We start from the raw sequence: 21,791 nt of genomic DNA, 5'->3' as shown, positions 1-21,791 counted from the left end.
AGCCACCGAGTTATAGAAATGTGCTTTAACATCAGTTGAAACCTAAATTTTCTTATGTCATGGTGATTGTAGTAAAAAGGGACAAAAGAAGAGTGTCAAACATGATGAAATATATCATATGCATTTATATTGAATACATATTAAAGACAAATAGAAAATTCTACTTTGAGTATATAATTTGTTAAATATTACTTTATATGGTAATTTTTATGTATAATTTCATATACTGGTAAAATTCAAAACCACTTTACGCTTCAGAATTTTTCTTTTTATTTATTTATTTATTTATTTATTTATTTATTTATTTTAAGAGACGGAGTCTTGCTCTGTCGCCCAGGCTGGAATGCAGTGGTGCGATCTCGGCTCACTGCAAGCTCCGCCTCCCTGGTTCACATCGTTCATTCTCCTGACTCAGCCTTCTGAGCAGCTGGGACTATAGGAGCCCGCCATCACACCCGGCTAATTTTTTTGTATTTTTTTTAGTAGAGACGAGGTTCCACCATGTTAGCCAGGATGGTCTTGATCTCCTGACCTCGTGATCCACCCGCCTCGGCCTCCCAAAGTGCTGGGATTACACGCGTGAGCCACCCTGCGCGGCCAGAATTTTTCTATCTTAAGTTTGGGCTGAGTGAGTTGGATGAGACTGATTGAATAGAAAAGGGCTAATGGCCCAAACATTACATAGATTTCTTTTCTCAGTCAGAGGCCTTATTTGGTATTTTATAAATGACAGTTTTTATTTTTAAACTTTTTTATTGTTTTTGGGAAAATATCCCTTAATTTAATGACACATTCATTCAGATACTTATCCCTGGTAAGAAAGAAAGGAAATAAGCTACACAATTGAGATTAAGTCTGAGGCAATTAATTGAGGCAGCTCTACTATAAAAGATTACTTGATAAATAACTATTTTTGTAAACAAGTTGGTTTAACTTATTCTTGGTCTTTTTGCTTGGATATGAATTTAAGGTCATGATATTTAAGGTCTTGATGTTATTTAGTGACACTTTTCCATCCTATTATTATTACTGTTATTTTTGGTTGTTGTTAAACAGAACCTTAAGTTTATGTCTGAGGTAGGTACTGCATAGGAACCTATTTTATTATTAAAGATGAGTGATTAAAAAAACGAATGCTTTAAGTTATATTCCTTCTGTATGCTTCAATCTTATTTAATTTTTTGGTAGTTTAGTTCCACCTTAAACCGTGCTTACTGTGAAATATTTAAGGCTGGGGTTGGTGGCTCACACCTGTAATCCCAGCACTTTGGGAGGTGGAGGCAGGTGGATCATCTGAGGTCAGGAGTTCGAGACCAGCCTGGCCAACATGGCGAAACCCCCGTCTCTACTAAAAATACAAAAATTAGCTGGGCATGGTGGTGGGGGCCTGTAGTCCCAGCTACTCAGGAGGCTGAGGCAGGAGGATTACTTGAACCCAGGAGGTGGAGGTTATGGTGAGCCGAGATCATGCCTCTGCACTCCAGCCTGGGCAATAGAGTGAGACTCTGTCTCAAAATATATATATATATATTTCAAATCCACAGATGAAAATAGTAGGGCGGGCATGGTGGCTCATGCCTGTAATCCCAGCACTTTGGGAGGCTGAGGTGGGTGGATCACCTGAGGTCAGGAGTTTGAGACCAGCCTGGCCAACATGGTGAAACCCCATCTTTACTAAAAATGCAAAAATTAGCCAGGTGTGGTGGCAGGCGCCTGAAATCCCAGCTACTTGGGAGGCTGAGGCAGGAGAATTGCTTGAACCTAGGGGGCGGAGGTTGTGGTGAGCAGAGATCATGCCACTTCACCACTCCAGCTTGCGCAAAACTGTGAAACTCCGTCCAAAAAAAAAAAAAAGAGGGTAATATAGTAACATCTGTGTACTCACCAGTGCTTTGTCTCATCTTAATTATGCCAATTGGCTTCATATCTTTTTTTTAAATTGTGGACATTTTCAACAATAAAAATGGAAAGAATAATATAATTGAGTCTCATGTAGACTTGTCTAGCTTCAGTGATTATTAACATTTTTTCCATTCTTAGTTTTCTCTATTCTTCCCACTCACTACTTTTGATGAGTATTGTCAATATTATCCATCCTTTTCTAAAAGTTTTCCATCAGCCTTTCATCCAGTGATTTTAACAGCCATTGATGATTGTTGACTAGATCCATTCTTATTTTAAGGCATACAAAATAGGGATTTTTTTCTAATTTTATTATTCTGTATTTATTAGGTAGAATTTTTCTATAAAGAAGACTTTTTCCTTCATTAACTTTTTGATTACTTTGAAATATGGTTTGTACAGGAAAGGCAGAATTATTTATCTTTGTTTGTATTTAGACTAATGAAATGACTTAGTGCCCCACTAACCTCCAAAAGTGACTAATGTGTTTTGTTTGTTTTAGAGTGTGATTATAAATTAATGGATATTTATGTTTTTAATATATTTCAGGCACCATAGACGTTATTCTTATTGATGTTCATATTGTCTCATCGTAGTTCAGTGGGAACCCATTTAATTTGGCTCCTTTGTCCTTTTAATGTGATCCCAGTAGTCTTTGATAGCTTTCCTGTTTTATGGGACAAGAAAACTGAGGCTCATCTGTTTATTTCCTTTCAATAGCAGGCCACTGTTCCCCGCTATTTTTGTGTTTATTTTTGTAGAGACAGGGTCTCCCTATGTTGCCCAGGCTGGTGATGTTGAAATCCTGGATTCAAGTGATCTTCCTGCCTCAAGTGATGTTACTGTCTCAGATTACAGGCGTGAGCCACCGCTCTGGCCAGCCCTCCAACTTCTTTTTCAAAGTCTTTTTTGCTATTCCAAGACTTTTGCATTTTCATATGGATTTTAGAACTAGTTTGCTGGACTGGGCATGGTGGCCCACCCCTGTAATCCTAGCACTTTGGGAGGCTGTAGTGGGCAGATTGCTTGAGCCCGTGTTGCCTGGGCAACATGACGAAACCCTGTCTTTACCAAAAATACAAAAATTAGCCAGGCTTCATGGTGTGCACCTGCAGTCGCGGCTACTCGGGAGGCTGAGGTGGGACGGATCACTTGAGTTTAGGAGGCAGAGGTTGTATCGAGCTGAGATCAAGCCACTGCACTCCTGTCTGGGGGACAGAGCAAGACCTTGTCTCCAAAAAAAAAAAAAAAAAAAAAAAATAGAGAACTAGTTTGCTGGATTCTGCAAAAAAGTCTTCTGGGATTTTGATTGAGATTGCATTAAATCTATTGAATCAGTTTGGGGAGAATTGGCATGCTGACAATATTGAGTCTTCTAACCTATGAACAGGTAGATATATAACTCGTTTTATTTAGGTCTTTAATATCTCTCCATGATGTGTAGTTTTCAGTGTTCAGATCTTTCACATCTTTTTTTTTTTCAGATTTATCTTTACAGATTTTATATTTGATGCTTTGTATTTGTAGTTTTAATTAGTGATTGTTTGTTGCTAGTATATAGAAATACAATAGATTTTTCTATATTGACCTTATATTCTGCAACCTTGCTAAACTCATTTACTATTATTTTTTAGATTTCATCAGATAGTTTTTTCACAGATGATCATGTCATCTACGGATAAAGACAACTTTAAGGCCAGGTGCGGTGCCTCACACCTGTAATCCCAGCAGTTTGGGAGGCTGAGGCGGGCGGATCACCTGAGGTCAGGTGTTCGAAACCAGCCTGGCCAACATGGTGAAACCCTGTCTCTACTAAAAGTACAAAAAAAAAAAAAATCAGCTGGGTTTGGTGGCAGAGGCCTGTAATCCCAGTTACTCCGGAGGCTGAGGCAGGAGAATCCCTTGAACTCGGGAGGTGGAGGTTGCAGTGAGCCAAGATCGCACCACCGCACTCCAGCCCAGGTGACAAAGCAAGACTCTGTCTTGGGCCAAAAAAAAAAAAAGGGACAGTTTTGCTGCTTTTTCTTTTTTCTTTTTAATCTGGATTCCTTTTACTTCTTAATTGAAAAATTTTTAAATTTAAAATATTTTTTATTTACAGAGATGGAGTCTTGCTGTGTTCCCCAGGCTAGTCTCAACACTCCTGTCTTGGCCTCCCAAAGTGCTGGGATTATAGACGTGAGCTACTGTGCCCAGCCTTCTTTTATTTCTTTTTCTTGCCTGATTGCTCTGGCTGGAACCTCCGATACAATGTTGAAGAGAAGCAGTGAAAGTAAATATCCTTGTGTTGTTCCTATTTTAGAGACACTACAACCTTGTTTTTCAGATTTTTTTTTTTTTTTTTGAGATAGAGTCTCACTCTGTTGCCCAGGATGGAATGCAATATCGTGATCTTGGCTCACTACAACCTCCTCCTCCCTGGTTCAAGCAATTCTCCTGCCTCAGCCTCCCAAGTAGCTGGGATTACAGGCGCCCGTCACCATGCCCAGCTAATTTTTTTTGTATTTTTATTAGAGACGGGGTTTCATCATGTTGATCAGGCTGGTCTCCAACTCTTGACCTCAGGTGATCCACCCGCCTCAGCCTCCCGAAGTGCTGAGATTACAGGTATGAGCCACCACGCCTGACCCAGGTTGTTATTTTACTTTTTTTTGGTGGTAAGAACACTTAATGTGAAATCTACCCTTCTTACAAATCTTTTGTTGTACAATACTGTAATATTAACTATAAGGACAATCTTTTACAGCAGACCTGTAGAACTTAATCAGCTTGCTGAATAGCAGCTCTTCATTTCCCCCTCTCCCCAGCCCCTGGCAACTACCATGCTACTTTCTGCATCTGTGTGTTTGAGTATTTTATATACCTCATGTAAGTGGTATCATGCATTATTTGTCCTGTGACTGGCTTCTTTCACTTGGCATAATGCTTCAAAGTTCATCCATGTTGTCACATGTGGCAGGATTTCCTTTTTAAAGGCTTAATAATGTTCCATTGTATGTGTATACTACATTTTATTGTTAATTCATCCGTTGATGTACATTTAGGTTGTTTCTACATCTTGGCCATTGTGAATAATGCTACAGTAAACATGTGTCCCTCAAGATCCTGATTTCAGTTCTTTTGGATAAATATCCAGAAGTGAGATTAGCGGATCACGTCATATATTTTCCATAGCAGCTACACCATTTTACGTTCCCACCGACAGTGTACAGGGGTTTTAGTATCTCCTTGTCTTCATCATATTCTTGTTCTTGGGGTGCTGTCTTTCTTTTTTTTTTTGAGACGGAGTCTCGCTCTGTCGCCCAGGCTGGAGTGCAGTGGCCGGATCTCAGCTCACTGCAAGCTCCGCCTCCCGGGTCCATGCCATTCTCCTGCCTCAGCCTCCCGAGTAGCTGGGACTACAGGCGCCCGCCATCTCGCCCGGCTAATTTTTTGTATTTTTTAAGTGGAGACGGGGTTTCACTGTGTTAGCCAGGATGGTCTCGACCTCCTGACCTTGTGATCTGCCCGCCTCGGCCTCCCAAAGTGCTGGGATTACAGGCTTGAGCCACCGCGCCCGGCCAGGGGTGCTGTCTTTCATTGCTGATTTTCTCATGGAAGGTTTGTTTCTCTGTCTGTGTATGTGTGTGTATTTTCTTTAACTCTGAACTTGAGTCCTATGTACCTCAGATTGTGGAAGCTTCCCTACTGCATAGTTTCTTCTTTGCTTCTACTGTGGTACTATTTCATTCTTTAGTTCTGAATCTTATTTATGATAAAGTGTCAGCTTGGGTTCCCTCTACCACATGTGTAGTATGAATTTAGATCTCACATCTATGAATGGTACAGGACTGGGATCCAGTTTCTTCCAGGTAACTTTTTGCATTCCTAGTCCCAAATGCAAGACTTTCTCTTCTCCTAGCTAGTGAGCTGTTTCTACTTCTCATTTCATGGATGGAGCAGTCCTTTTTGTTTCTTAATTTATGCTCAGTTCCATCTTGTTTTGGGCTGAGTACATGGCCTGTGGCCTAAACTCTTCTGTAGCTCCTAGCCCTTTAGGCATCTGTCTGATTCAGGTATTCGTGTGTATCATTAGGCTTCCGCTCTGGACTTCAGCTCTGTAATAGCCTTTTAAATGAGCTTCTCTGATTCCACTCTTGTACCCCTAATAATCCATTCCCAACACAGTGATCATTTATTTTATTGACATTTTAGTGCCTATGTTGTTAGCTTCATCTGGCACCATTCCTACCCTCTGGTTACTCTGGCCATTTATTTCCCTAATGCCTTGTGTTCCCACTCACTTCAGGGCCTTTGTACTTGCTATTCCCTCTGTCTGGAATGTTCTTCACTGCCACCACCCCTTTCCTTGTCATTACCTTCTCATTTTTAGGCTCTGACCTCAGTTATCACTTCCTGAGAGAAGTCTTTGCTGACTCCTCAGTTCGTTTCAGGTTTCTCTCTCCCTGTGGATATCACCGCATCCTAAACTTTATTTTCATGGCATGTATCATGTTTTTTATTAGAATGTAAACTGTCTGAGGGTAGGAACTTGATCTTGCTTGTCACTGTATTTCCTGTCCTGAGAAGAGTGCTTATACAAGTAGGTATTAAAAAGATGTTGAGTGGGTGCATGTATTTGAGCAGTTTCCTCCATTAGACTGTAAGCTAGGAGAGTGCAAGACATTTCCGTTTTGCTCACTAGTATATTCCCCAGTGCCTAGTGTAGAACCTGGCATATTATAAGCGCTCAATATTTACTGGCCGGCTGGATGCTGTGGCTCACTCCTGTAATCCCACAGCTTTGGGAGGCTAAGATGGGAGGATCACTTAAGGCCAGGAGTTTGAGACCAACCTGGGTAACATAACAAGACCCTATCTCTACAAAAAATAAGAAAAGCTAGCTGGGTATGGTAGTGCGTGCCTGTTGTCTTAACTACTTGGAAGGCTGGCGTGGGAAGACCACTTGAGCCCAGGAGTTTGAGGCTTCAGTGAGCTATGATGATGTCATTGCATTCCAACTTGAGCGGCAGAGTAAGACTCCTAGCTCTTAAAAAAAAAAAAAAAAGGATAAATTGGCCTAGCGTGATGGCCCACATCTGTAGTCCCAGCACTGTAGGAGGCCGAGGTGGGCAGATCATTTGAGCTCAGGAATTTGAGACCAGCCTGAGCAACATGGCAAAACCCCATCTCTACAAAAAATACAAAAATTAGTGGTGTGAGCCTGTGGTCCCAGCTACTCAGGAGGCTGAGGTATGAGGATTGTTTGGGCCCGGGAGGTGCAGATTGCAGTTAGATCAAGCCACTGCACTCCAGCCTGGGAGACAGAGGGAGACCCTGTCTCAAAAAAAAAAAAAAAAAAAAAAAAAATTTGATGGCTGACTGAATGAATGAATGAGTAAGTAATTTTAAATGAGGATGGGGGCCAGACTAGGGCCAGTTCGTAAAGAATTTTATTTGTAATGCTAAGAAGCTTGAATTTGAACTTTAGATAAGGGGGTTTTAAGCAGGAGAATGCCGTGAACACGCTTACATTCAATGTAGAAGGATCCCCTCAGCAGTTATGTGGAGACTGGTTGGAACGTTACAGAATATTGGTGTACTCCAGGGAAGATTGAAGTCCTAATAGAAGGAAGGTGGAATGGAAAAGATAAATTCAAGAGAATTTAGAAATAGGCAGGATTGGATTGGATGAAGATGGGAGAATAAGGGGAAGAATGTGTGTCACTTCCTGGGTTTCTTGTCTGGGAGACTAAGTAGTGCCACCCACATGGGCACTGTAGGAAGAAGGACAGGCTTGGGAGTGGATGAACTTAGTTGAGATGTGTTAAATTTTCAAGCATGAGAAATATGGAAAATTTAATTGATGGTGTATTTACTTGGATTACGGATATTCTTTTTTTCCCCTCACACACTTAATCCTTTATATGTAAATACAGAAATCCCACCCACCCCCATGTTTTCCAGAAAATGATTTGAGTTAAACAGCTCTTTTACTAGGAACATGTTCAGTTTGAGTTTCCTGTGGGATATCCAGGTGGAGATGTACATTAGGTAATAAGGAGCTTGGTTGGAAAAGTCTATTTCTGTACTATTTCCTACAATTTCAATGAAAACAGCCTGACAATTTTGACTTTTTCTATCTTAGGCTGTTTTAGCATGCTTTGTCTCCAGTACTTGCAAAGCTGTCCTAGATTTTTCTTCCTTTTGTTTTTGTCCTTCCTCTTTATTTTGCCTTTGCCAGACTCAAGGGCTTCTCACCTTCTGACCCCTGCATTTCCCCCATGTCCACATACGTCTTCGTGTCTTTTTTTCTAATTTTTTTCTCAAAGAGCATATAATTCTTTTTTCTCTTTTGGTTTTCAGGGTTCATTTTCATCAAAGTTATGTGTGAATATGGTTTATAGAATCAAATAGTTTTGTAAAGCTTGTTTTAAAAAAGCAGCACCCCCCTTTATTTCCCTTTTCTCAGAAGCACTTTTAGCTTTTTTAGTTAGTATTTTTGTTACCTCCATTTCTGTAATAACATGCTTATATTGCTATTTCTGATTTCATCAGTTGTAAGATGCACCATTACTTGATGTACTACTAGAAAAGGGAAATAAGCCCAAGATGGACAGTCTATTAAGGGCCATGCATAAAGCTGGGAAACTACATGAGAATGGAAATGAGAAGTAAACCCTACCTTACAGAAAGGCATAGCAAGGCAGCTTGTGTCTCAACTTTGATGGTATGTAGGAGGGCTAAAAACTTTCATGGGAATTTAAACTGGTTCTAGGTCTGAATTCACACTCCCTATGTGGTACAACAAAATTTAAGCAGAGATTCTAATTAAAAGTTGTTTCAGATTGGTAGTGCCTCAGGTGCTTGAAAGAAACAAATAGCAATTATACGATGTCATTAATTGTGCTTGGTTTTCAGAGATGTTAAAATATGAAAAAAATATGGTACCATGTACCAGGCACTGTTCTTATTGCTCGAGATAAACTGTGAACAAAACAGACCTTCTCTGTCTTCCTTGAGTTTATATTCTGGAGAGGGGAATGTTTAGACAAAATAAGAATATACATGGTATACTAGATGTTGCAGATATTTAAGTAAGATGACTAAAAATTGACCATCAGATTTAGTAATTTGGAAATTGTTTGCTGATCTTGACGGGAGAGGCTTTGGTAGGGTAGTCAGGAAGCAAAAGCCTCTTGGGGTGATTTTGAGAGAGAATGGGAAGACAGGAATTGGAGACAATTACAGCTTCTTGGAGTGTTGCTGTCAAGGAGAGCAGAGAAACGAGTAAGTAGCTGGAGAGGAAACTGGGGTTATGGCTTATCTTTTTCAATGAGATAATTAAGAGTGTGTTTCTACAGTGCTGATGAGGATGCACCAGTAGAGAGGGAAATGTTGCTGATGCAGGAGGGAGAAGAGGGAATGACTTAGCAATAGGGTTTGGAGTCTGGCGTTCAAGTGGAGGAGCTGGCTGTAGATAAGAGCAGTCAGTTCATCTACAGTGAATAACAGGAGAGAGGACAGGGCAAATGGTGGTAGTGATTGCCGCCTTCTTTCACTGAGGAAGTGGAAGGAAGGGCAGCAGCTAGGAGTGAGCATGGGCGAGAAAGTATTCATTGATAGCTTGAGAAAAGAGAAAATGGCATAAAATGTACCAAATAGAGGAGTGGGAGAATGAATGGATAAGGCAAAAGTTTTGATTGTTATGCTGAGCTAAGAGACCATTTGAAGTTAGCTGTTGTGAATTTTATGTGAGATCTGTTTAGTATGAATGTGTTTATTTTTATTATTTCATTTTAATTTTGAGATAGGATCTTGCTCTGTCAGCCAGGCTTGAGTACTGTGGTGCATAGCTCACTGTATCCTTCAACCTCTCAGGCTGAAGTGATTCTCCCACCTCAGCCTCCCAAGTAGCTGAGACCACAGGCATGTGCCACTAATTTTTTGATTTTTTTTTTTTTTTTTTGGTAGAGACAAGGTCTTACTATGTTGCCCAGGCTGGTCTCAAACTCCTGGGATAAAGCTGTCCTCCTGTCTGACCCTCTCAAGTAGCTGGAACTACAGCCAAGTACCGCCATGCCTGGCTAATTTTAAAATTTTTTGTAGAGACAAGGTCTCCCTACGTTGACCAGGCTAGTCTCAAACTCCTGGGCTCACGTGATCTTCCTGCCTCTGCCTCCCACAGTGCTGGGATTACAGGCATGAGCCCCTGCATTTGGCTCTTTTTTTCCTTTTTAAAGCCACATTTAGCTACATGGTGTAGGCATAGAGTAGATGGACAGCTTTTTGTTTTTAACATATTATTCAGGAAGATTTTAAACATACAAAAATAAATAGAGCCCTCATGTACTCATGACCCAGTTTCAACAAATATTTACTCACTGCTAATCTTGTTTTATTTGTACCCTCAACCATTTTCCATATTATTTTTCATATTATTTTGAAGCAATCCCAAACATATTTTGTGCTTAAATATTTTGTGTTTCTCTAAAAGATATGGACTCTTACCAAAAAGTACCATTACCATACTATAAGATTTAACAATTCCTTGATATCAAATATCCTGTCAGTTTCTTTTTCTTTTTTTAGTTTTTATTTTAAAATTTATTTTTCAGACAGGGTCTTACTCTGTCACCCAGACTGGAGTGCAGTGGTGCGATGTCAGCTCACTGCAACCTCTGCCTCCCAGACTCAAGTGATTCTTCTGCCTCAGCCTCCTGAGTAGCTGGGATTACAGCCATGTACCACACTGCCCGGCTAATTTTTTTGTATTTTTGGTAGAGACGGGGTTTTGCCATGTTGGCCAGGCTGGTCTTAAACTCCTGACCTCAAATGATCCACCTGCCTGGCCTAGTTTTTGTTTTATTGATTGATTGATTGATTGACTGACAGGGTCTCACTGTCGCCCAGGCTGGAGTGCAGTGGTGCAAACACGGCTCACCACAGCCTTGACCTCTTGGGCTCTGTTGATCCTTCTTCCTCAGTCTCCCAAGTAGCTGGGAGTATAGGCATGCACCACCACGCCCAGCTATTAGTTTTCTGATTTCCAGTTGCCTCCTGAATGTCCTAAATGGTTTCGTTTTTCTTGACAGGGGTTGTATTTAATCAGGGTTGGTGTTTCACCAGGCAGTTATGATGAAATGAGAGTAGGGGTCATGAGACTTGAGGTGTATACAAGGGAATGATAATAGTGATGGACCTTGAACTTGAAGCTTAGGAGGAAAATGAAGATGTACGAGGGGAATGGGATCAATGGCTTGTAAATCCGGGTGGGGTCAAAGGATTGTTGGAGTTAGGGTGCTAGAGGGAGCAATCTGAAAAGATACAGAATGGTGATTGGAGAGTAGAGCAGCTGAAGTGGAGATTGTGGGGGGACTCTAATTATTTAACGACAAGGTCTAGGAGATTGACTCTGGGAGTGAGTGGAAAGTAGGGTAAAGGACAAGATTGTCGCAGGAGAGATGGTAAAGGAACTGAGAGGTCTGAGCATCAGAACAGTCACCTACATGAACATTGAAATCTCCTGGAATAATGATAGCCCAGTGAGCCAAGAACTGAAGTCTTCAAGGCTTAAGGCTTGAGAAGTGACCTAGGCATATCCAGATGAGTGTAAAGAAGGGGGTAGTGGTGGTATGGTTGACAGGAGGCTTTTTTCAGGAAGGAAGGGGGAATAATCTGGAAACAGAACCTAGGTACAAGGTAAATAACCTTACCTCTTCTAAACCCTAGGCCCTCTAGTATTAGGGTGTGAGAGAGAAAACACTACGGATAGGACTGTAGAGAGAACAGTGGCTTTAGAGCAGTTAGATTTCATTTAGAGCAAAATGGTGAAGGGATCATTTAGACAAGAGGTTTAAGATACAGGGGATTTAGTTGGTGTGTTCCAGGGGATGTGGTGCAAAGATTTTGGGATTTGAGGAGGAGTGGAGAAAGGGGAGGCCGGTCATTAAAGGGGGTGAAAGTTTGAGGATTCAGAATGACCTGAGAGTCCTGGGATTTTTGTGGTGAGCGATGTAAAGAGGGACACATCATGATGACATTAGTCCTGATGTCTCAAGGCAAATTGTAGTGTAAGCACATGAAGGACAGAGGTAGCGAAGAAGCTGCAGAGTGGAAGTTCCCTTTACTTCTGGCAGTGCAGGTGTAGGGAAAGGCGGAGGAGCTGGAGCTGTTACTTCTTACTTTTGGGGCCAAAGTGGTCAAAAGTAAAAAGCTGTTATTTCAGTGATTCAAAGACTGGAATTCTTGCTGGGCGTGGTGGCTCACGCCTGTAATCCCAGCACTTTGGGAGGCTGAGGTGGGCGGATCACCTGAGGTCAGGAGTTCGAGACCAGCCTGGACAACATGGTGAAATCCCGCCTCTACTAAAAATACAAGAGTTAGCCGGGCGTGGTGGCGGGTGCTTGTAGTCCTAATTGCTCGGGAGGCTGAGGTATGAGAATCGCTTGAATCAGGGAGGCAGAGGTTGCAGTGAGCCAAGATCATGCCACTGTCTATACACACACACACACACAACTGGAATTCTCTGTTATGGCTTATTGATTTTCTATTCCCTGTTGTTTCCTGCCTGTAGTACCCTATTCTTAAATATCCTGGAAACTGGGTGCTAGGGAAACGACAGCAAGATTACAGTAAGGAATTGGGGGTCTCAGCTCAAGGGTTGAAAAGGGAAGGGAGGGAAGAAGTTTCAAAGAGAATTAGCTTTAGATTCCTTAAATCTGGCCAAAGAAAAAGAGAGAGTTAGAAGAGGGAAGTTTGACCTGTGTTCTGGGAGGGGAGAGTAAAGTACTGTTTGGAAATAGGGAACCTGCCTAAGGATCTGTGTCCTGACAGGTTCCAGAAAGAGCTGTTGCTGGATGTGAGACCTGACTTTTGCTAGATTCATTCGTTCCAGTGGATATTTACTAGAGCCTGCTGTGTGCCAGGCACTGGGCTAGATGCTAGGGGTATAATGTTGAGCAAGAGACAAGTTCCTGCTTACATGGATTTACAATCTTGCAGGGAAGACAATTAAACCAGAAATTACAATTTAGTGTGGTGAATGCTATGATAGAAATTGTCAGCGGCCTTTGGAAGCCTCTAGTGAAAGCATCAGATTAGTCTTAAGTGGGGTAGGGAGGGGAAGAGTACAGGTTCTGGAGTTAGTGACTTTAAAAAAAATTTTTTTTTTTTTTGAGACGGAGTCTCGCTCTGTCGCCCAGGCTGGAGTGCAGTGGCCGGATCTCAGCTCACTGCAAGCTCCGCCTTCCGGGTTCACACCATTCTCCCGCCTCAGCCTCCTGAGTAGCTGGGACTACAGGCGCCCGCCACCTCGCCCGGCTAGTTTTTTGTATTTTTTAGTAGAGACGGGGTTTCACCGTGTTAGCCAGGATGGTCTCGATCTCCTGACCTTGTGATCCGCCCGTCTCGGCCTCCCAAAGTGCTGGGATTACAGGCTTGAGCCACTGCGCCAGGCTTTTTTTTTTTTTTTTTTTAAGAGATAAGATCTTGCTCTGTTGCCTAGACTGGGGTGTAGTTGTGTGATCTTAGCTCACTGCAGCCTTGAACTCCTGGGCCGAAGGGATCCTCCCGCCTCAGTCTCCCAAGTAGCTGGGACCACAGGTGCATGCCACCATGTCCAGCTAATTTTTCGTATAGACAGGGTCTTGCTATGTTGCCTAAGATGATCTCCAGCTCCTGGCCTCAGGTGATCCTCCTTCCTTGGTTTCCCAAAGTGCTGGGATTATAGGCGTGAGCCACTGTGCCCTGCTTACAGTAGTCACGTTTAGATAGAGACTTGAAAGATGAGCAGAAATTAGCCAGTCAAAGAGAATAGGGGAGAATAGTTATGTGTCAAGCAGCCAAATGTATGCTGTGTTTGCCCCTCCAACTGCCAAACCTTATTTTCGCAGGGGAACAGAGAACAGAGTCATCTGTTCTGATAACTGTCTTCATCCCCAGCATTCCTATATACCAGGGGTTGGTAAACTACTGTTCACGGACAGGTCAGATCTGGCCTGCTGCCTGTCGTTGTATGGCCTGCAAGCTAAGAATGGTTCTTATACTTTTAAGTGGTTGAAAGAATAAAAAGGAGAATATTTTGTGACACATGAAAATTATATTAAATTCAAGTATCAGTGTCCCTGAAAAATACTTGTGTTGGAACACAGCCATGCTCATTTTTTTTTCTTTTTCTTTCTTTCTTTTTTTTTTTGTATTGTCTATGGCTGCTTTTACACTGCAGCAGCAGATTTGAGTGGTTGCAATACAGATTGTAGGGCTTGCAAAGCCTAAAATATTTGGTATCTTGCTCTTTACAGAAAAAGTGTGATGGCACCTGGTTTAACCCATCATTATTATTTCATTGTATCATGTCTGTATGAGGATTATCATTAGCTACCTTTCATTTCCTATGTGCTAGATGCTTTACATGTTTATATATAATCTTTTTAATAATTGTCCAGAGATGTTGGTAACATGCCTAAAATTAGGCACTTAAATTTTGACACAGTGTCAAAATTTAAACCCAGATGTCTGAATTCAACATCTGTATTCATTTTACTGATCACATTGTGTTACAATTGTTCATATGTCCATCTCTCAAGAAGAGACTTCAGCTTAGGCTGGGCGCTGTGGCTCACGCTTGAATTTTCAGCACTTTGGGAGGCTGAGGCGGGTGGATCGCCTGAGGCGGGTGGATCGCCTGAGTTCAGGAGTTCCAGACCAGCCTGGCCAATGTGGCAAAACCCCGTCTCTACTAAAAATACAGAAATTAGCTGGGCATGGTGACCCATGCCTGTAATCCCAGCTACTTGGGAGGCTGAGGCAGGAGAATCGCTTGAACTCGGGAGGTAGAGGTTGCAGTGAGCCAAGGTTGCAGTGAGCTAAGATTGCACCACTGCACCCCAGCCTGGGCGAGAGAGTGAGACTGTCTCAAAAAAAGGAGAGACTTGAGCTTGAATGATACCTTGCTTTTTCTTAAACAGCTACCATTTTTAGTACAGGGTGAGTCCAAATAAATGTTTATTAGACGACTTTCACGTATATAATTTCATCTGCCTTCTGACAAACCTGTGAGGATAACACATATAAATTTTTCAAATAGTTGACATTTACTCTTTTGCATACAATTTCTTCCATTTTAAATAACAATACTTTAAAACATGACATTTGAAAATTACATTAAATGTAACTAAAGATATTTGGAAAAATTTTGTGCTGTCAGAACAATGCCTTTGGTTTGGGAGGCCAAGGCGAGTGGGCCACTTGAGGTCAGGAGTTCAAGACCAGCCTGGCCAACATGGTGAAACCCTGTCTATACTAAAAATACAAAAATTAGCTGGTCATGGTGGTGCATGCTGGTAATCCCAGCTACTTGGGAGGCTGAGGCAGGAGGAGGATTGCTTGAATTCGGGAGGATACTGACATATATGTACAGTTGTTTGTGTAATACCTACAGTAAATAATAATCTTGGAATGCTAGATCTTTCTAGTTTTTGTCAACTTTTTTTTTTTTTTTTTTTTTTTTAAAGACAGGGTCTCTTGCTCTGTCATCTAGGCTGGAGTGCAGCAGTGTAATCATAGCTCACTGTAGCCTTGACCCCCAAGCTCAAGCGATCCTCCCACTTCAGCCTCCCAAGTAGCTGGGACTGCAGGTGTGCACTACCACACCTGACTAATTTTTTTTTAGTTTTTGTAGAGATGGAGTCTCACTATGGTGCCTACTCTGATTTTGAATTCCTGGCTTCAAGCTATCCTCCCATCTTGGCCTTCCAAAGTGCTGGGATTACAGGTGTGAGCCACCGCACCCAGCCTAGTTTTTGTCAGCTTTTTATGCTTTCTTTTCTGTGTATTCCTTTGTCAGCTGTCAGTGATAGCTGATTTTCCCCCCCATTTTAAATTTGCTACTTCTATCTTTTGGTGGATTCAGGAACTAGAATTATAACTCTATCAAAATTGTGTATAAAGTAAGAGTTCCAAGATCAAGCAGATTAGATTTGGTTAAAAAAAAAGTAAGAATTAGTCTTGATACTATCACCTGTGAATAAAGTGAAAGTGAGGTGTTCTTGTTCTTAAGGATTTTATAACACAGTTGGAGAGAGCAAACATATACTGGGAACAATCATAATGTAAAATAATATTAACACCAAACTTGTGTATCCCACTGGCCACTTAACATCTCTGTGTGCATGTCTAATAGTGGATATAATAGGCATCTCAAACTTCATATGAACCCCTATTCCTCTTTCACGGTCATCCCCATTTCAGTAAATAGACTATCCTTCCAGTTACTTGGGATAAAAACCTTGGAATCGTCCTTGATGGCTCTCTCCCTGTACATATCACATTTCATCTTGTTTTACTTTGAGAATACATACTGAACCTTACCACCCTCTCTGCTACTACCACTCAGATTCAAACTGCTGTCCTCTCTTTCCTGGATTGTTGCATTAGTCTTCTGATTGAGTTCTCTCTTTCTGTCCTTGTCTTTGTGCAGTCTTTTCTCAACAGACCTCCATAAAATGAAGTCAAATGAGGTTGTCACTTCTTTGCTCAAGATCTTCCAGTGGTTTTCCATTTTAGAGTAAAAGCCAAAGTTGTGACAGTGGACTGAAAGGTTGTGCAAAGTCTGACTTCAGTTTACTACTCTGGCCTGATTTCCTATGACTCTCCACTGCTCATGTTCCTTTAGCCACAGTGACATCCTTGCTGTTTTTCTAAGATGCCAGGTTGTTTCTTCTTCAGAACATTTGTGCTTGCTGTTGCCTCTCCTAGAATGCTTTTCCTATGCAGGTAGTATGGCTTTTCCTCTTCCTTACTTCAGCAGTCAGGCTCAAATGTCACCATATTGGTGAGGCCCTGGCTCTGTATCACCTTTACCCTGCTTCATTTTCTCTGTAGCACTTATCCAGATCTGATAGGCTCTGTGTGTATTTTATTTATTCAAATTTTAATTTAAAAAATGTTTTATTGCTATCTCCCCATAGGCTAAGACAGGGGTTGCCAAGCCAAAAATGGCCTGCTGTGTCTTTTTGTAAATAAAGTTTAATTAGGACACAGCCATGCTCATTCATTAACATATTGTCAGTGCAGCTTTTGCATTGCAACAGCAGAATTGAGTACTGTGACAGACTGTGTGGCCAGCAAAGCCTAAAATATTTGTTGTGTGGCCCTTGACAGAGTTTGTGGGCTCCTTGGCTAGCAGCATGTTTGACACATAGCAGATGATTGATTGAATGAAAACAAAGTCAGTGTTAAATGGTAGGTTACAGACTGTAAAATGCTATATGAGTTAATATCTAAAAAGTTACTCATTATTAGACTTTAAAATCAAGGATAATTTGGGAATACGTCAGCTGTAATACCTTGTTCAAGCTGAGGTTCTTGAATGTATTAGTCATTACTACCTGATAGCAGAGATATGCCAGCTTTTCTAAGGCCACACCTAATTTGGAGATGATAGTATTACTTTTTTTTTTTTTTTGTCACCCAGGCTGGAGTGCAGTGTCGCAATCTCGGCTCACTGCAGCCTCCGCCTCCTGGGCTCCAGTGATTCTCCTCCCGCAGCCTCCCGAGTAGCTGGGATTACAGGCACCTACCACCGTGCTTAGCTAATTTTTGTATCTTTAGTAGAGACAGGGTTTTGCCATGTTGGCCAGGCTAGTCTCAAAATCCTGACCTCAAGTGATTCGCCTGTCTTGGCCTCCCAAAGTGCTGAGAGATTACAGGTGTGAGTCACTGCGCCTGGCCTTTTTTTTTTTTTTTTTTTTTGAGACGGAGTCTCGCTCTGTCACCCAGGCTGGAGTGCAATGGCACGATCTCAGCTCACTGAAAGCTCTGCCTCCCGGGTTTACGCCATTCTCCTGCCTCAGCCTCCCAAGTAGCTGGGACTACAGGCGCCTGCCACCACGCCCAGCTAATTTTTTTTTTTTTGTATTTTAGTAGAGATGGGGTTTCACCGTGTTAGCCAGGATGGTCTCGATCTCCTGACCTCGTGATCCGCCCATCTCGGCCTCCCAAAGTGCTGGGATTACAGGCGTGAGCCACCGCGCCCGGCCCTTTTTTTTTTTTTTGAGATGGAGTCTTGCTCTGTCGCCCAAGCTGGAGTGCTCACTGCAACCTCCGCCTCCTGGCTTCAAGTGATTCTCCTGCCTTAGCCTCCTGAGTAGCCAAGACTATAGGCACGCAACAACAGGCCCAGCTAATTTTTATATTTTTAGTAGAGATGGGGTTTCACCATGTTGGCCATGCTGGTCTTGAACTCCTGACTTCAAGTGATCCGCCCACCTCGGCCTCCCAAAGTTCTGGGATTACAGGTGTAAGCCACTGCGCCCAGCCTGTTCAATACATGTTTGATGGCTGCACACCATGTATCTGAAAAAAAGTTGAATATACCCTAGCCACTTTGTTAGGCACTGGGATGCAGAATAAGTAGGACAGAGAGGATCCTCGCCCTCAGCATACTTACCATCTAATCTTTCTCCCCAACTCCTGCCTGACCTCATTTTGTGTTGTATAATGGAAAATAAAGCTTGAGAAATCAAGAAACTTGTCCAGAGTTACATAGCTAGTTACTGATAGACTCTAAGTGCAAGTTTCTTACGTAAGAGATAAAGGCAGACCATCTATTCATTTATGCAAAGTTTTGAGTGCTCACTGATGTATTTATTCCTATATTAGATGTTGGGGAATATAGTGGTAAGCAAAACACCCATATCTCTTTGATGTAGAGCTTAAAAGGATTTTTTTTTTTTTTTGGAAACCAGCATTTTCTCCACTATGTTATATATAGTTTCTAATCTTTTCTCTCATGGGAGGGTTAGGTGCTATCAAATATCCATTCTTTAATGTGACTGAGTTCAGTGAGTTTTAGTGTGTTCCCGACACTTTTAGTTTTATCAAAGGACTTTTGAATGAGGAAGGAGGAATTAGGTAGTTGTGGGTTCTCTGTGGGAGGTGACATTTACTTATTTCAAAATTTGTATAGGGCCTAAACTTTTGCCCTATGAGCAAGCGAGAACCTTTTCTCTTCCCTTGGATGGGATGACTCTGCTATCAGGACCCAGAGCCCATACTGACATTTAAAATCATCCACATTATGGGTTAAATAGATGTTTGCATGCCGACCTTCTCTTTCCTTTTAGCTACCCATCTAATGTAGTAATAGAGAAGGTTATTGATGTTAGCATACTCAGTCCTCTTGCCATGTAATGCCCTTGGTCATCTCAGGAAACATCAAAGAGAACACACCAGCAAGAAGGCTCCCACCAGATGTGCCGCTCAACTTGGACTTCCAAGCCTCCATAACTCAAATACTAGCTTATCTTGATGAATATGCATGTTTTACTGAGACTATGAGAAGAGACTTTACTGAAATGTGAAATGAAGCATGTGCCATATCTACCGTGAGTAAATAAATATTTTTGGTCCCCCCCCCCCAAAAAAAAAAACTTATTAAAATAGTTTTCTTCATAGGGTAGACTTGGGTATCTGCATGATTCAGTATTCAAAGAATCATATCTAAAGCAGAATACCTACTTTATTCTTTAAAATTTCTTCTCAAACTAATTATGATTATATTTGATTTTTTCCTCTTGGTACTTGCTTTAAAAAATCAAACATTTGACTAGTCTAGGAAAAAGTGAAAAAAGATTAATTAAACCACTGCTAAATAATTTAGGATGTGTCTAGTTGGAAGTGCTCACACAATGGAGAAAGTAATTATTCTTTCAGAGGTAAGTTACCTTGACCTCAGGCTTCCTTGCTGTTCTTTTACAGTACCTTCTGCCATTCTGCTGGGGCCAATTAGTTCTTGGCTCAGCTGTTTTAGTTTCTCTACAGAAGTTGGGCTTAACCATGTTTATAATATGTGAAAATCAAATTCCATTTTTTTCTTCTAAGAGAGCTAGAACATTAAATTCCCGGCCAGTGATCTAAAACACATTGAATTGTACATCTTCAAATACAAAAGGTTTATTTTCTCCAAACTTACAGCATTTAAAGATGATGAGGCCTTAGAAATAGTGGTTATTATATGTTAGTGATGATTATTTTAGTTCTGCAGATACAACTGCATTTTAAAACACTATAAATTAGTGTTATATTGCAGAGGAGGTAGCATGACCATCAGTCTCAAATTACCTAATAATGTTATTTTATTTTTGAGATGGAGTCTCTCTCTGTCGCCCAGGTTGGAGTGCAGTGGCGCCGTCTTGACTCGCTGCAACCTCTGCCTCTTGGGTTCAAGCGATTTTCCTGCCTCAGTCTCCCAAGTAGCTGGGATTATAGGTATGCACCACCACGCCCAGCTAATTTTTGTGTTTTTAGTAGAGATGGGTTTCACCATGTTGGCCAGGCTGGTCTTGAACTCCTGACTCCTGACCTCAGGTGATTGGCCTACCTTGGCCTCCTAAAGTGCTGGGATTACAGGCGCGAGCTACTGTGCCCGGTCAAATTATCTAATAATGTAAAAAAATTGTAAAATAAATGTTAGTAGGCAGTAAACCATTGATTATGTGTGTGTGTAAATAATTAGAAGTTGTTTCAGGCTGGGCATGGTGGCTCATGGCTGTAATCCCAGCACTTTGGGAGGCTGAGGTAGAAGGATCTCTTGAAGCCAGGAGTTTGAGACTTCAGTGAGCCATGATAACAACACACTGTACTAAGTCTGGGCAACAGAGTGAGACCCTCATTCTAAAAAAAAATTCAAATAATATTTGAATTTAGAGAAGAATATTTAAAGTTAGATTCAAATAACACTTAGATTGGCATAAATCTTGAAATCTCTAATAATTTTGTTACATTGTAATTGAATACATGTTAAACCAATTATAAAAATATCTTTTGCCATGGTCAAATCAAACATTTCATCTGGGGAAAGAAGAAGGAACCGAGTAAGCATAAAGCTAGTATTTGATGTTAATTGATTGGTAATATAGAAAGGCAGGCTAAGTTTGAACTTCCAGAGTCTCAGGCTGGGATCTCCAGGCATGTTGTTACAGTTATCTAATACTAAGGAACAAAATAACTCCAAACTTAGTGCACAAAACCCTCATGGTTTTGGGGGTTGACTGGGCTCAGCTAAGTGGTTCTTGCTCAAGTTCTGTCATGCAGTTGTAATCAGATGGTGATTGAGCCTAGAGATACCTTGATGGCTTCCTTCTGTACTTACATATCTGACAGGAGCAGGGAAGTTCAAATAGGCAGGGGATGGAACAACTAGGGCCCGTTGGACATCTCTCTGTATTTTCATGTAGTCACTCCAGCATAGGGATTTTATGGTAGCCAGACTACTGTAACTTTTTAATTTTAATTTTATTTATTTGTTTGTTTGTTTGTTTATTTATTTATTTTTCATAGAGACAGGGTCTTGCTGTGTAGCTCAGGCTGGCCTGGAACTCCTGGGCTCAAGTGATCCTCCTGCCTCAGCCTCTCAAAGTGCTAGGATTATAGGTGTGAGCCACCCTATCTTGCCAACATGTCATATTCCAAGGATACCTCAGTCTGCTCTTTGGTCACAAATTATTTTCATTCTTCCCACTTGCAGAATATACTCACCCCTTCTCAAGGCCCCCAGAATCTCACCTAATATACTTTAGCATTAGTCTCAGGTTTGAGGTCCAGGATCTTGCTATCTAAATCAGATCCAGGTGTAAATTAGGCTACTCAGATATGGTTCCTTGGGTGTAGTTCCTTGAGTACCATTGCTTTCACTCTGAAGACCTGTGAACTAAAGAGTCAGGGCATCTCCCCTGCATTCCCAGCCTACCCAATATGCAACACTGGACAAGCAGAAGATAACCACTATATTCACTCCTGTTTAAAAACACAGAAAAATGGGAGGAACACAGTCACGGGTTCACAGCAATTCCGAAATCCAACCAGGCATGTATTACCAGTTCCGTAACATTATTGGAGGGATCAGCCCT

General features: G+C 41.5%; 1 protein-coding gene across 9 annotated transcripts in view; it reads left to right on the top strand.

Annotated features, from left to right (window-relative positions):
- SPATS2 (spermatogenesis associated serine rich 2) overlaps positions 1–21,791 on the top strand; it is a 167,630-nt gene that overhangs the window by 19,403 nt on the left and 126,436 nt on the right. For 3 of the 9 annotated variants that reach the window (XM_030939264.1, XM_030939262.1, XM_030939260.1), the window contains one exon: positions 19,093–19,268. The exons of the other annotated variants lie outside the window; for them this stretch is intronic. The gene's annotated coding sequence lies outside the window, so the exon portion shown is untranslated. The remainder of the gene's footprint in view (positions 1–19,092; positions 19,269–21,791) is intronic. 9 annotated transcript variants of the gene reach the window in all.

The sequence above is a fragment of the Rhinopithecus roxellana genome, chromosome 10 (genome assembly GCF_007565055.1).
Source record: "Rhinopithecus roxellana isolate Shanxi Qingling chromosome 10, ASM756505v1, whole genome shotgun sequence".
Lineage (NCBI taxonomy): Eukaryota > Metazoa > Chordata > Mammalia > Primates > Cercopithecidae > Rhinopithecus > Rhinopithecus roxellana.
Note: the sequence above shows the minus strand (reverse complement) of the source record. Positions and strands in the feature narration are given on the sequence as shown.